Raw genomic sequence first — 14,224 nt, 5'->3', positions numbered from 1 at the left:
TTGAACACATTTGTTGATAATTTATGCGTTTTTGTGATAAAGTAACAGATCATTTATCAGACGATTGTAATAAATTTAACATAGCACAAAAGAAGGATATTCTGAAACGAAATGGCAGATGTCTCTTGTATTACAAAAAGTTTCATACCAGAAAATTATGCAGAATTAAGGTTGAATGTAATGTATGCCATAAAAGGCAACAACACAGAAAGGGTTTATGTGAAAAGGCCTATCCAGTTGTAAATGATTCCTCATGTGAATAGGTTAATTCTATTAATAACTCTGAAACAGTATTGACATCAGTAATGCCAGAAAAGAAAGAAATTACAAATGGTAAAAAAAAATTGTTTTTCTACAGACATTTCGAGCCATTGTTCGTGGAACAGGAATGAAAACAAAAGTTCGTTGTTTACTTGATTCAAGAAGTCAACGAACATTTATTCATGAAAATTTATCGAAGAAAGTAAATTTGCCAGTAGTAGGTAAAGAAAAAATAAATTTACACACTTTTGGTAATAATGCTGCAGTGAACAATACAAGATGTAGGGTTAAATTCCAGTTATGTAATATCGAAAACGAAAATAAACATCTGACTATTGAAGCATTAGAATCCCCAGAAATTTGTAATGATTTAATACAAATTCCTAGCCAAGAACTGTATGACCAGATCCAATCTTTAAATATTAACTTATCTGATTATGAAGATGGTGAAAGTAATCATCATAAAAATGACATTCTAATTGGATCAGACTATTTCGGGGAAATATTTCGAGGAATATAGGAAATAGGAGTCGTAGCTACGGTTTTCAGCGCCCGGGGACAACTGAAGATTTCGCGCCCCCTACTGCTTGCCAAGGATGGAAAGCACTTAATTCTAAAATGTCGTAACATCAGTTTGGCGCTCCTTGGATTCTGCGCCCGGGTGCAGTTGGCCCCCTCTAGCTACGCCCCTGGAAAATAGTTTCTGGTAAAACAAAAACTTTAAGTTAATCGGTGATGTTAATAGATATACATTGATGGGATGGTCAATTCAAGGTCCAGTTACACATTCCTCTTTAAACATAAAACCATCATCCATTGAAGTTTTAAACGGTGTTCTTACGAAGGATTTGGATGAGGATCAGTTAACGTCGTCTCAGTTAAAAGCATTTTGGGAATTAGAATCCCTAGGTATCTATAATGACTTAAAAGTGTCCACTTCGGATGAAGAAGCTCTTCGAAGTTTCGAATCAAGTTTGACTTTTAAAGAAGGCCGTTATGATGTACAACTTCCTTGGAAACATAACTTTGATAATTTGGAAAATAATTACGATAATGCTAAGAAAAGACTTCGAAGATTTTATAAGGATCCATTCTTGTATGCTGACTATAAATATGAGATAGAAGAATACTGTAAGTTGGGAATCGTAGAATCAGTAACTGAACAAAATGATACAGGTCAGATTCCGATATATTATTTACCACATCACCCTGTAATTCGAAAGGATAAGAATACAACGAAATTGAGGATTGTTTTTTATGCTTCATCGCATCCTCCTCATGCTCCTTCGCTAAACAAATTGTTACATCCTGGAGGAACAAACTTAAACCCAGATCTCTTAAAACTTGTATTTAAATTTCGAATTAACCGAATCGCATTTATTGCTGATATTGAGAAGGCATTTCTGCAAATTAGTTTAGTAGAGACTGATCGTGATGTTGTACGATTTCTGTGGATAGATGATTTGCCAGGTAACGTATCTGATATTCAACTAAAAATTCTACGAATGACTAGAGTCTTGTTTGGTAATACTTTAAGTCCGTTTCTTTTAGCTGCTGTAATTAAATTCCACTTGAAGCAGTATTCCACTATGTATCCAGATACTTGTTTGATCTTAAATGAATCGATGTACGTCGACGATTTGTTATTAGGTGCTCCGAATAAAGAAGAAGCTTTCAGAAGATTAAAAGAAGCAGACTACATAATCAAAGAAGCAGGAATGAAACTTCGGAAATGGAAAAGTAATTCTGTAGAACTTGAAAATCTGTAGTCTGATTATGGATTTGAAACTTGTACACCAGATAATACATGCACTTCATCAAAGGTATTGGGAATGTTATGGGATACTCAAAAGAACTGTTTAAATTTGACGTCAAAAACCTATTAAATTTTGTTTTGAATTCTGATGATACTAAACGTATAATAATATGTTAAGTTTAGGATTATATATCCTTCGATTGCCAATAGATGGTGGTAGTGTTTGTTTGTAAAAAGAAACTGTGATTTCATAATTATGTATATGTATCAGTTCGTCTTTGGTGTTCGTCAATAAACGTTGTGTGGAATAACGCTCCTCTTTACATTTGATCCAGTCTGATTTATTATAGACTTACATATATTTTGTTTATGGTGCCTGCAAACCGGGATTATTACGAACCGGAAAATCGACAGACTGAATAGTTCGAAAATGGAGGGCGTTCTTGAAAATTTGAAAAAGAAACGATCAGTTGTAAGACAATTAACTACGAAACTGATAACCAAAGTCGAAACGAATTTAGTAAATAATATTCCGCTAAATGAGAAAAATTGAGATAATCGAGGATTTATATGAACAGTTAATTGAGAAAATCAACGAACTGAAAAGTTTAGATTCAGAAATAGAAACGAAAGTAACTTTGGAGGAGATTGAAAATGAAGTTACCTTAAGTTAAGAATACCAGGATAAAACTGTTATATGGAGAGGAAGAATGCAACGATTTTTGAAGAAGAATTCGGAATCTTCTAGAACAGTTCATCAGAACGAAACGGCTAATGTTGCACTTCCAGTTGAAACGAAAACAATGAAGTTACCACGTCTTCAAATCGGAACTTATTACGGAGATTCGTGTAAATGGTTGGACTTCTGGAACCAGTTCGAAAATACAATTCACAATCATAGTGGATTGAGAAAAACTGAAAAATTTGCGTACCTAAAATCCTTACTTGGCGGTAATGCCTTAGCTGCCATTTTCGGTTTCGCTTTAAGTGACCAGAATTATGATTCTGCAGTAGAAATATTGAAAGAACGTTTTGGAAGACAAGATGTTGTTATCACTTCGCATATGAATAAATTATTATCTCTTGAACCAGTGGGGAACATTTCAAATGTTAAAGCACTGCGTAAGCTGTACGATGAATGCGAAGTCAACATTCGAAGTTTAGAATCGTTAAATGTTACTTCTGGAAGTTATGGAAATATTCTCTGTCCTATCATTTTGCAGAAATTTCCAGAGGAATTAAATTTGGAATTTAATCGAAGTCGAAAAACGGAAGCAGGATTTGTTATAAAGGAACTTATAGAATTCTTAAAAAAGGAAGTTAACTGTCGAGAAGCTGCAAGTTTAATGAACTCTGCGAAAACGAATCAGAAACCATACATTCATCAAAATGAACAACGCACGAAAGTTTATCCGAATTATAAACCAAAAGTTCCGACTGCTTCAGCTTTATCAACAATTGGATACAAATGTATATTTTGTGACAAAGAAGATCATACGAAATATAAATGTACTGACGTGAACTCTGAAGAGAAACGCAACATTTTGAAACGTACAGGAAAATGTTTTCTGTGTTTTGGAAGTAAACATTTAGCTGTCAACTGTAAAAACAGTTTTCCTGCAAAAAGTGCCGCGGTAAACATCATGAAAGTGTGTGTGTAAATCCCGCATCAGCTGTCTCCAGCGTAAAAAATAAGGAAACCGAAACATCGGCGGAAATTGTTCAAAATTCTTCTGCCAAAACTGGATCTAATGTTATACTTCAAACGGTGTATGCTGTGGCTGAGGGCAGAAATAAGAATTGTATTGTGAGCTGTCTTCTTGACGGCGGTAGCCAAATCTCTGCAATTCGAGAAGATTTATCAAGAAAATTACAGTTACCAGTGAAAGGAGAAACTGTTTTAAATCTGCATACACTGCGGTGAGAAGAACGCGAAGCACTGGCGGCGAAAGAAAGTTGAACTTACGCTCCGAAATATTAATGACCCTGAAAAATCCATAAATCTCGAAGTCACTGAAGTACCAGTCATAACAAATGCCGATATACGGATACCAGATGTAGAAATGAAATCCAAACTCCAAGTATTCGGCGTCATTTTGACAGACTTACGTGGCGCCGATGGAATGAGTCATATTTATCGGTGCGGACAGTATGTGGAAAATAGCAAGCGAAGAAATAAAAAGGATAAACAGAAATGCCGTAGCGATGAAAACCTTGTTGGGTGGTGTATACAAGGCAAATTTTCTTCATCAGACTTTGAAATCCATGATGCGTGTTTAAACGTAAGTGTAGAAGAGAAACTTCTAAAAAGCGTCGAATCGTTTTGGGATACTGAATCTATAGGAATTAAAAATATTTCTGACGAAGAACAAAATGAAATGGCCTTGCAAATATTTAACAACTCGATTACACAAAAGGGTGATAGATACGAAGTTAGACTTCCATGGAAAGATCAGAATGTGATTTTAAGGGACAATTTTAAGAATGCTGAAAGACGATTTTTAAATCTGATCGAACAATTTAAATCAAACTTGAACTTTTATGCGCAATATAAAGAAGTGATTGACTATCAGTTTAAGGAAGAAATCATAGAAAAGGTCGATCTTGGTACTCCATCTGGGAGACGAACTTACTGCATACCTCACCGTGCTGTCATCCGTGAAGATCATAATTCTACAAAACTTCGCATTGTTTATGATGCTTCTTCAAAGGAAAAAAATCATGAATCTCTAAATGATAATTTACTACAAGGACCAAATCTTCTTCCTGAACTTTTGAAAGTTTTAATAAATTTTCGACTTCATCGAATTGCATTTACGTCAGATATTGAGAAGGCGTTTTTGCAAATTTCTGTTGCACCTGAAGATCGAGATTCAATGCGATTTTTGTGGATTGATGAGAATTCAAGTTTGAGCAATCCGAGAATTCAAGTTTATCGGATGTGTCGTGTAATTTTTGGAGCAAAATCAAGTCCATTTTTGCTGAGCGCTTGCATTAAGCATCATTTAAAGAAATTTGAAGACTACATCCCATAACTGTAGAAATGTTAAAAAACTTCATGTATATTGACGATTTTATTTGTGGATCAGATACGGAGGAGGAAGCTATACAGATATATCATGCAGCCAATGATATAATGAAAAAGGCATCAATGACTGACCAAATGGAATTCTAATTCGGATACTATAAAAAACCAGTATAAATCAAGTGACAACTTCGTTAGCTTTAAATTGCCTGACTATGATTCCGCCTCAAAGATTCTTGGACTTCAATGGGATACAGTTAAGGATATCTTCTGTTTTAATGCTCAAGACGTTATTGTTTTCATCCAGTCAAATGACCAAACAAAACGTTGTGTTTTAAAAGCCGCTTCAAAAATCTTCGATCCTGTTGGGTTTCTTGCTCCATATTTTATTCAAGCAAAAGTTCTGTTTCAGGATTTATGGCTGAAAGGTGTAAATTGGGATGAAATTATACCACCAGAATTGCAAGACAAGTGGTACAAATGGTTTAGGCAACTATGTGATCTACCTAAAATCCAGATACCTCGGTGGTATTTTCGTGATGTTGATGAAACGCCTGAAACACTGGAACTACATTGGTTTTGTGATTCATCTCGAAGTGCTTACGGAGCAGCAGTGTACCTGAAATTCCGTAGCTTAAAATATTCTGGAACAAGTTTAGTGATAGCCAAGAGCAGAGTGGCTCCCCTGAAAAAATTATCTTTACCAAGACTCGAGCTTATGGCAGCAGTGTTAGGTGCAAGACTTGTAACTACAGTCCGTGTGCATTTTCCTCAAGCTAAGATTCATTTATGGACAGGTTCTCTTATTGTGCTTCATTGGATAAAGAACTCACCACGGCGATGGAAAACATTCGTACACAATCGAGTGTCTGAAATTCAAGACAAAACATCCCCCAGTATGTGGCATCATTGCCCTGGCTCAGATAATCCGGCCGTCAAAATCACACGTGGTGTTAAAGTGAGTGATCTTGTAGTAGATCAAGTGTGGTGGCATGGACCTCCATGGCTTCATCAAGATGAAATAAATTGGCCTAAAGTGAACGAGCATCGTAACATAGTAGATAGTGTTGAAGAGAGAGTTGTGACTCAAGTTACTAGCAGTGTTCAACCTTTACAACCTGTGTTAAAAATAGAGAACTTTAGTGATTTAGGTAAACTTTTACGAGTAACATCATATATATTTAGATTCATTAATAATTTAAAGTCACAGAATAATTGGTCCTGTGACCAAAAATGAAATATGTAATGCTATGTGTTATTGGATTATCTTATCACAAGGTGAGTATTTTTTTGCAGAATTGAATGATGTTAAATGTAAAAAACCATTGTCTCATAATTCCAAATTGTTTGGGTTAAATCCAGTAATGGATGAAAAAGGTTGTTTAAGAGTTGGAAGTAGATTAGTAAAATCATCATTAGATGTCGATGAAATTCAGCCTATAATATTACCAAATAATTATTTTTCTCTAATTATTTTGAATTGTCATGAAAAGGTACTTCATAGTGGTGTAAATGAAACTTTAATGCAAGTAAGAGGGAAATTTTGGATTTTAAAAGCTAGACGTTTTGTAAAATCTGTGTTACATGATTGTAGATTTTGTAAAAAATATAATGCTAAAGCTGGACACGAGATATCGACTCCTCTTCCTGCTGATCGAGTGGAGAAAGCTCAACCATTTGAGGTAAGTGGCATAGATTTCGCTGGCCCTTTGTATTTAAAGGATGGTACAAAAGTGTATATTTCATCGTTTACCTGTGCAGTGACTCGAGGAGTCCATTTAGAATTGTTATCGAAGTTAAGTACAGAGTGTTTCATTCAAGCCTTACGTAGATTTTTTGCACGTAGGGGTATTTGTAGAGTTATATATTCTGATAATGCTAAAACATTTAAAACTGCTGATCGTGAATTAAAATATTTGTATAAATTATGTAAAGATGAAAAGGTTCTAAATTTCCTTGGTAAAAATGGGTTTGAATAGAAATTTATTGTAGAAGGTGCTCCTTGGTGGGGTAGATTCTGGAAACGTTTGGTAAGATATGTAAAAACTTGTTTAAAACGTATCTTAGGTAAAGCTTCTTTATATTATGAAGAACTATATACTGTCTTAGTTGAAGTTGAAGCTGTTATTAATTCTAGACCTATAACGTATGTATACAATGAACCAAATGAACCTGATCCTCTTTCACCACCTCATTTTATAACTGGATCTAGATTGACTGTTTTACCTTCATCTGAAACTAGAATCTACAAGATCTCAGTTGATTAAAAGATGGAAGCATAGGCAATTAATATTAGAGGATTTTTGGAAAAGGTTTTATAAAGAATATTTGTTAGAATTAAGATCAGTCATGTTTTCAAAACCTCCAAAGAGTTCTCCCGTGTTTAAAATTAATGATGTTGTACTTGTACGAGAAGATAATGCGAAACGCTGTAACTGGAAGATAGCTAGGATAAAGGAATTATTTCACGGAAGAGATGATAGAATTAGATCTTGTGAGATTCAGTTGGATAAGGGTGTTGTTAGAAGACCAATTGAAAGACTTTATAATCTTGAAGTTCAATAAAATTTATGCATCCGTTTACGGATGCATGGGGGGGGAGTGTTAAGTTTAGGATTATGTATCCTTAGATTGCCAATAGATGGCGGTAGTGTTTGTTTGTAGAAAGAAACTGTGATTTCATAATTATGTATATGTATCAGTTCGTCTTTGGTGTTCGTCAACAAACGTTGTGTGGAGTAACGCTCCTCTGTTTATTACTTACATTTGATCCAGTCTGCTTTATTATAGACTTACATATATTTTGTTTATAATAAGAGCTGCAGGAAGAATATTTGACCCAGTGGGTTTTCTTTCCCCCTTCACAATCAGGCTAAAAATAATTTTCCAAGAATTATAGGAACGAGGAATTCATTGGGATGAAGAATTACGTCAAGAATTAAAGGAAAGCTGGAAGAACTGGTGCTCTGAAGTAAAATCCTGAAGGAATTTTCAGTTCCAAGGAAATACTTTCCAACTAATGTGGGGATGATTGCAGTTACACATATTTTGCGATGCCAGCCCTAGAGCTTACGGCGCAGTAGCATAGCTCAGATTTCAAGAAAGTGAGAACATCAGCACTAGTTTTGTGATGGCTAAAACCAGAATTTCTCCTCTAAAGAAACTGACACTACCGAGATTAGAATTAATGAGTGCAGTGATTGCAGCCAGAATTGCCGATTATCTGAAAGATGTATTCGAAGTGAGCAATACTTTACTTTGGTCAGACTCTTCCATTACATTGCATTGGATAAAAGGAACGGTGAAGGATTGGAAACCATTTGTATTCAATAGGGTAGCTGAAATAAAGAACTATACCGAGTCTCAAAACTGGAATCATTATAAGGGATTGGATAACCCAGCCGATATACTCAGGAAAAAGTGTTTCAAATTTAATGAAAGATGTTAAGTGACAAGGTCCTCCATGGTTAATGTTACCAGATTGTTTATGGCCTCGAAGCAATTTGAGTGAAGTTAATTCAGAAGACTTGAAAACTGAAAACTACAGTGCAGTTTGCATGTAATGTCACACCAATACCAGAACCAGTTCTCGATGTAGAAATATATAGCAAATTGTCAAGATTGTATCGAATTACAGCTTGGATAAAACGCTTTATACATAATGCGAGAAAATTTGGTGAGAAGAAAGAAGGTCCCCTAGCAGCTTTACAATTGTCAGAAGCAGAAATTTATTGGGTGAAAATTATCCAATCAAAGTATTTTGAAGAAGAAAAAAATCAACTGCTTAATCATCAACCAATAGCAAAGGTATCGAAACTTATTGAGTTCGATCCAGCATAAGATGAAAACAAACTGATATGCATAAAGGGAAGACTACAATTTTCAAAATGTGAAATGAAAGAAAAACACCCATAGTTAATTCCTGGAGGATACAAGTAAGCAGAACTCTTAATTATGGACGCGCACAATAAGGTACTACATTCAGGAATAGCTGACACACTGGCTGAACTACGGAGCAAATTTTGGATTCTCAAAGAAAGACAGAACGTTAAGTCTGTGCTCAATAAGTGCTTAATATGCAGGCGATATAAGGTTCGCCCAGCAGTGCAAGTCACAGCTCCGCTTCCAGCAGATCGTGTTCAAGAATCTCCTCCATTTCCAGAAGTTGATTGGTGTAAAATCAGTCAATAAGTAAACGTTAATCTATATGAACAATGAATATTTTTCATGCTCTATTGTTGTCAAGCTCAATATGACTCAACACATTAATAAGGATTAATTAGCAAATTAGGGTCATTTCTGGTAATTATATTAATACGTTATGCATTTAATATTACTTGCATTTTCATTTTTCCTTCTTTGTACAATAATGCAAGAAAACAATCTTCATAAATCTAAATATAATCCTGTATTTTTAATATTGCTGGTTAAACTTCCATAATCAAGGTGAGCGCAAAACTCGGCGAGAGTTTTTAATTTGGCGTGATTTTGATTTGGTTGTGTTTTCCGGCTGTATGTTTTCCTGTGGCAAACCTAGAGCTTTATTTCGGCGACTGATTCTCCGACAAGATCACAAGATTTTTTTTAAAATTTAATTTTGTAAAACTGTGTTTGTTTTCGAAAGTTTTACTGTTTAATATTTGCAAGAAGCTAAGTTGTTGTTGGTGGGAGAATGTTGGATTTCAGATGACATGAATTTTATAATTTATGAATGTTTTCATTTGCTATTATTTCGTTAATATTTTCCCGGGTCAGTTTATTATTAGTCCACAGGGTCTCAGGACTATTATTTTACTTTTGGCATTTTGCGTTGGTTCACTATAAATATCCGATTTACTTTTCAAATTGTTGCCTCCAAATATTATCGCCTTATATTATATTTAAAGAAATTAACTAATGAAGAATCTGCATAAATGTATGTATGTTTTTCGCATTGTGATAAAACAACTGTACCTAAAGCTATCCAATTTTGAATAACGTTAAGTTTCCACCCGAATATGGGCATCTGGAAGCACAAATTTGAATTTGTTTTATTATCTATTTCATATTTTGTAAATTTCATATTTTATATCTATTTCATATTTGTATTTTGTTTTTTGATTAACAAACTCAACAATTTAAAAGCGAGCGATGGCAACACTCTACGGGGGGGGGGAGGGCGGGAACCTTTTTATCGTCAGCGCGCGGAACTGTGTATCGGAAATTCTAAAGATATGCTCATTTTAAAATTATTTTGCGATATTGCTGTTGAACTGAATTTTACGGTTTAAATGCGGAGAACATGATAGTTAATAACTAAGGGTAACACATAAAACTTTAAAAAACACCCCTTTGGACATAATTTAAATATTTATTTATTTTTAGTTTTGTTTCTTGTATGTGGCAATCGAAAGATGGGGAATGTTTAAAGTTTTGAACGAAAGTTGTTTAATGTGTTGAATTCCACCACGATAGTAACTTCTAAAACCCATAGTGCATATTTATATATTTTAGTGAATTTATGGATGCATCCGTTGTTAGTGAATTTGAACATATTTACTTGGTTGACAATTTTGAAGTCCAAAGAAAGTGTTATACAATTTATTATTTTATTATTCATTATACTAGTTTATTGTGAATTACAAAGATAGGATTATGTTTTTACTTGCAAAGCCGATGGACTCAACGATGGATTGCAAAGCCGATGCTTTGCAAGTTTTACTCGTCTAGTATTTTATCTCATTTTACGATTCGGTTTACATAGAATAACGGCACTTCACTACTGCAAAACTTAAAAATTCTCTTTACGTTTAAAAATCACATCTTAGTGCTCACATTGCCGCCAAAAAAATTCGCTATATTTTGAAAGCCACAATAGTTTGGCGCCAACTTACCCCGCTTATGGAAGATTAGCCATATTGCATGTAATCTTATTTTTACTTGTTAACATTAGTAACGTAAGAAAAAATTTCTAATTATTTTGCTTGATTTAATTGCAAGCTCATTTAGCAAATCAGTCCACCATTTTTCATTGCAGTATGAGCCATATAGATGCAACGATGTCTGATACGAACTCTGATTATGATTTCGACTTTAATACAGACTCAGTCTTAGAAAAATCACAAGACTTAATATTAAATTGTTCAGACAAGGCAACTATCATCGACCATTACCACAACCTGGGCATAAAATTACTAAAAATGAGAAAAGGATCTAAAACAATCATACATCGCAAACTCCAAGATAAGTTTTAAGAACGTTTTGAACAAACTAAAGGACGCTGTACTCAACTTCACGGATAAGAAGATCCAAATGAACACTACCACTCCAGTTACACCAACAAAATTTTCTCCAGATATACATAAATCAAATACACTGCTGGCCACCCAAAATTGCAACACTAAGAAAGACAAGAGATATCACAACAAAAATTATTTAGTGAATAACTTGTTGACCAAGTATCAAACGATTAAATTTATAAACTTCTGTGAAATGTGGTTCCTTCCAGAATCAGTAGCCAGAGTAGCCGCCATTGTTGGAGATCTCCGCTGACACACGCCTCGGCATTGATTCAAAGAGACTTTGGATGTGTTCTTGGGGTACAACAGACCAAGCAGCTTCCATACGTTGCCAAAGTTGATCTGGTGTGGCAGCTTGGGCTGTAATCTGGGTCAATCGTTCAGCAACCATGGACCACATATTTTCTATCGGCGAAAGATCCGGAGATCGAGCTGGTGAGGGAAGCAATTCAATCTGGCGATTGACGAAGAATCCTTGGACAATGCGTGCCACGTCAGGTCGCGCATTATCCTGTTGAAATATGGCTGTGGGCAAGCCCTGAAGGTAAGGAAATACAACTAGCTTCAACACCTCGGAGATATAGCGCTGGCTGTTTAAAGTACCGACAATGCGTGCTAGAGGAGTGCGAGAGTGATATCCAATACTGCCCTATACCATAATACCCGGTGCAGGACCAGTGTGACGGTGCATAACGCAGCTGTTCAGCATCCTCTCTCCACGGTGTCTCCAGACTCGAATCCGAGCATCGTGATGTTGCAGACAGAAGTGTTACTCGTCAGTAAAGACAATTTAATTCCATTCTACCGTCCACATCCTTCTTTCATCGCACCATGGGCGCCGGAGACGTCTGTGGTTCTGCGTTAAGGGTAGACGAAGCAATGGACGTCTTGCGGACAGACAACTCTGCTGTAAACGACGTCGAATGGTACGCGCAGACACTGCATGATGCATTACAGACTGAATGTGCTGTGCTATGGTTCGTGATGTGACTGAGCGATCCGTCACTGCCATGCGCACAATGTTCCTGTCATCACGTGAAGTGTTGCACTGAGGTGGATGCGATCGAACACGTCGGTCCGTCGTACCCTTCTGTATCCAAAAGTCACATATCTGCATTACAGTTGTTTGGTTTCGTCCAACATGACTACCGATTTCCCTGAAAAGTAATCCACTCTCGGTAGGCCACTATCCTTCCTCTGTCGAACTCGGATACTTGATCAAAGGATGATCGCTGTTTACTACGAGGTATAATTGATTTTTTTTTGAAAAAAACTACAAGAAAAACACAATTGTCGAACTTGAAATCGTCGTAAACTCCAAGCCTTAAGTAGCGCTTTGAAGTGGCGCCACACACGCGCGTGATGTGCGTCTGCGCTGAAATTCTGATCATTTGCATATCTCACCTCCGCTAATGCATGTTGTAAATTTCATGTTTCCTTCAGGGTGTTGCATTTACGGTATATAACCAACAGTGTATAACCAAAAAACATAAATCACATCAAATAATCCCAGACTCTAAATTTCAAGAATCCCAGACTAATGAACATTCTTATGCTGATATTGACAAATGCCTACATCAAGATCATGTTAGAAATACATCGCACGCTTACAATCCAACTACTTCAGTCATGAATAATTATAACAATGAAGACGAATACTCTAATAAAAGACTACCAGCTCTTCTCATTTATCCCAAACATAATACGAAAAACGAAACTGTTAGAAGACTTAGATCAGGATCTCCCGCTCAATTGCCTCAATATTAACTTCGTCAAAATCTCTAAACTCAGACGTGGTGGAATTGCCGTTTCGTGCACAATAGCAAACACATTGTCTAACTTAAGGACAAAATACTTAGTAGTCCAGTAAAAGATTGTTTGCTCAGAAATTCAATACCAAGACTTCCTAAATGCAACCTTCATCATGTTCCTGCACAATATTCTGAACAAGATATTATAAAACTTCTTTCTTCGTCAACCAACCTCCCAAGTCAAGAATTCACTCCCTTGTTTAAATTCTCTGAACGCACAGAATCTACCTCAAAGTCGCTTGTTGAATGTTCTCCAGACGCTTTCACTCAACTTCCAAACAAAAAACAATTAACATTGGATGGCAATTTATAAGAATCATTGAATATTATGGAATAAAAAGATGCTCTAATTGTCAAGACATTACCCACAGTTACAAATACTGTTCTAATTGCACTCACTGTTAGTTCTGCGGCGCGCGTCATCATCACACCAAATGCCAAGCATATATCAATTTGTCAATAATGCCTATTTTAATACCAACACAAGACGTAATTACTAGGTGAATCAATTAAGAGTTTTTTTGCTAATTAATTTTTTTAATTTATATTCATTGAAAGTTAGTGATCAGCTACTAGGCCACTTCTTAGTTTGTAGTATGAATAAAGAGAAACACTTATCTTGAAGGGGAACTGAACTCCTGCACTGAAACTGGAAGAACTATCGTCGAAAACGGGAACCGAAAGTCCTACACGGCAGCAAAGCTCCTGGCCAAAAAAATTGGTAATCTGTCCGGATTTTATCCAACACGGTGACTTGGAGTGTTTCTGAAGAAGCTGGCGACGCTCATTCACATGAGGATTAAATGCAAAAATAACATCTTCCAAATTCAACTACGAGGGTTCAGGTCACAACACGTGGAACACACTAATCGAAAGAAAACGTGGTTCTTCCCAATTCTAGCTGGATAATATATTTTTTTTTCAAACGGCTGCAGGGAACCCATATATCCAGGATTTACGGTCGAGCCATACATTTTTTTTTACAGGATGCAGTTGGATGAGATAAGTCTTACGTCAAAGCGCAGGAGCAACCAATTTCTTCTCACGAAGTCGCTACACGACTGTGGTCGGCAATTATTAAGAAGCTGGAAAA

This window comes from Stegodyphus dumicola, chromosome 2 (genome assembly GCF_044657685.1).
Source record: "Stegodyphus dumicola isolate Sdum_Otavi_A_Nest chromosome 2, ASM4465768v1".
In the NCBI taxonomy this organism is placed as follows: Eukaryota; Metazoa; Arthropoda; class Arachnida; order Araneae; family Eresidae; genus Stegodyphus; species Stegodyphus dumicola.
The sequence above is the reverse complement of the archived record's forward strand: the minus strand, read 5'-3'. Positions refer to the sequence as shown.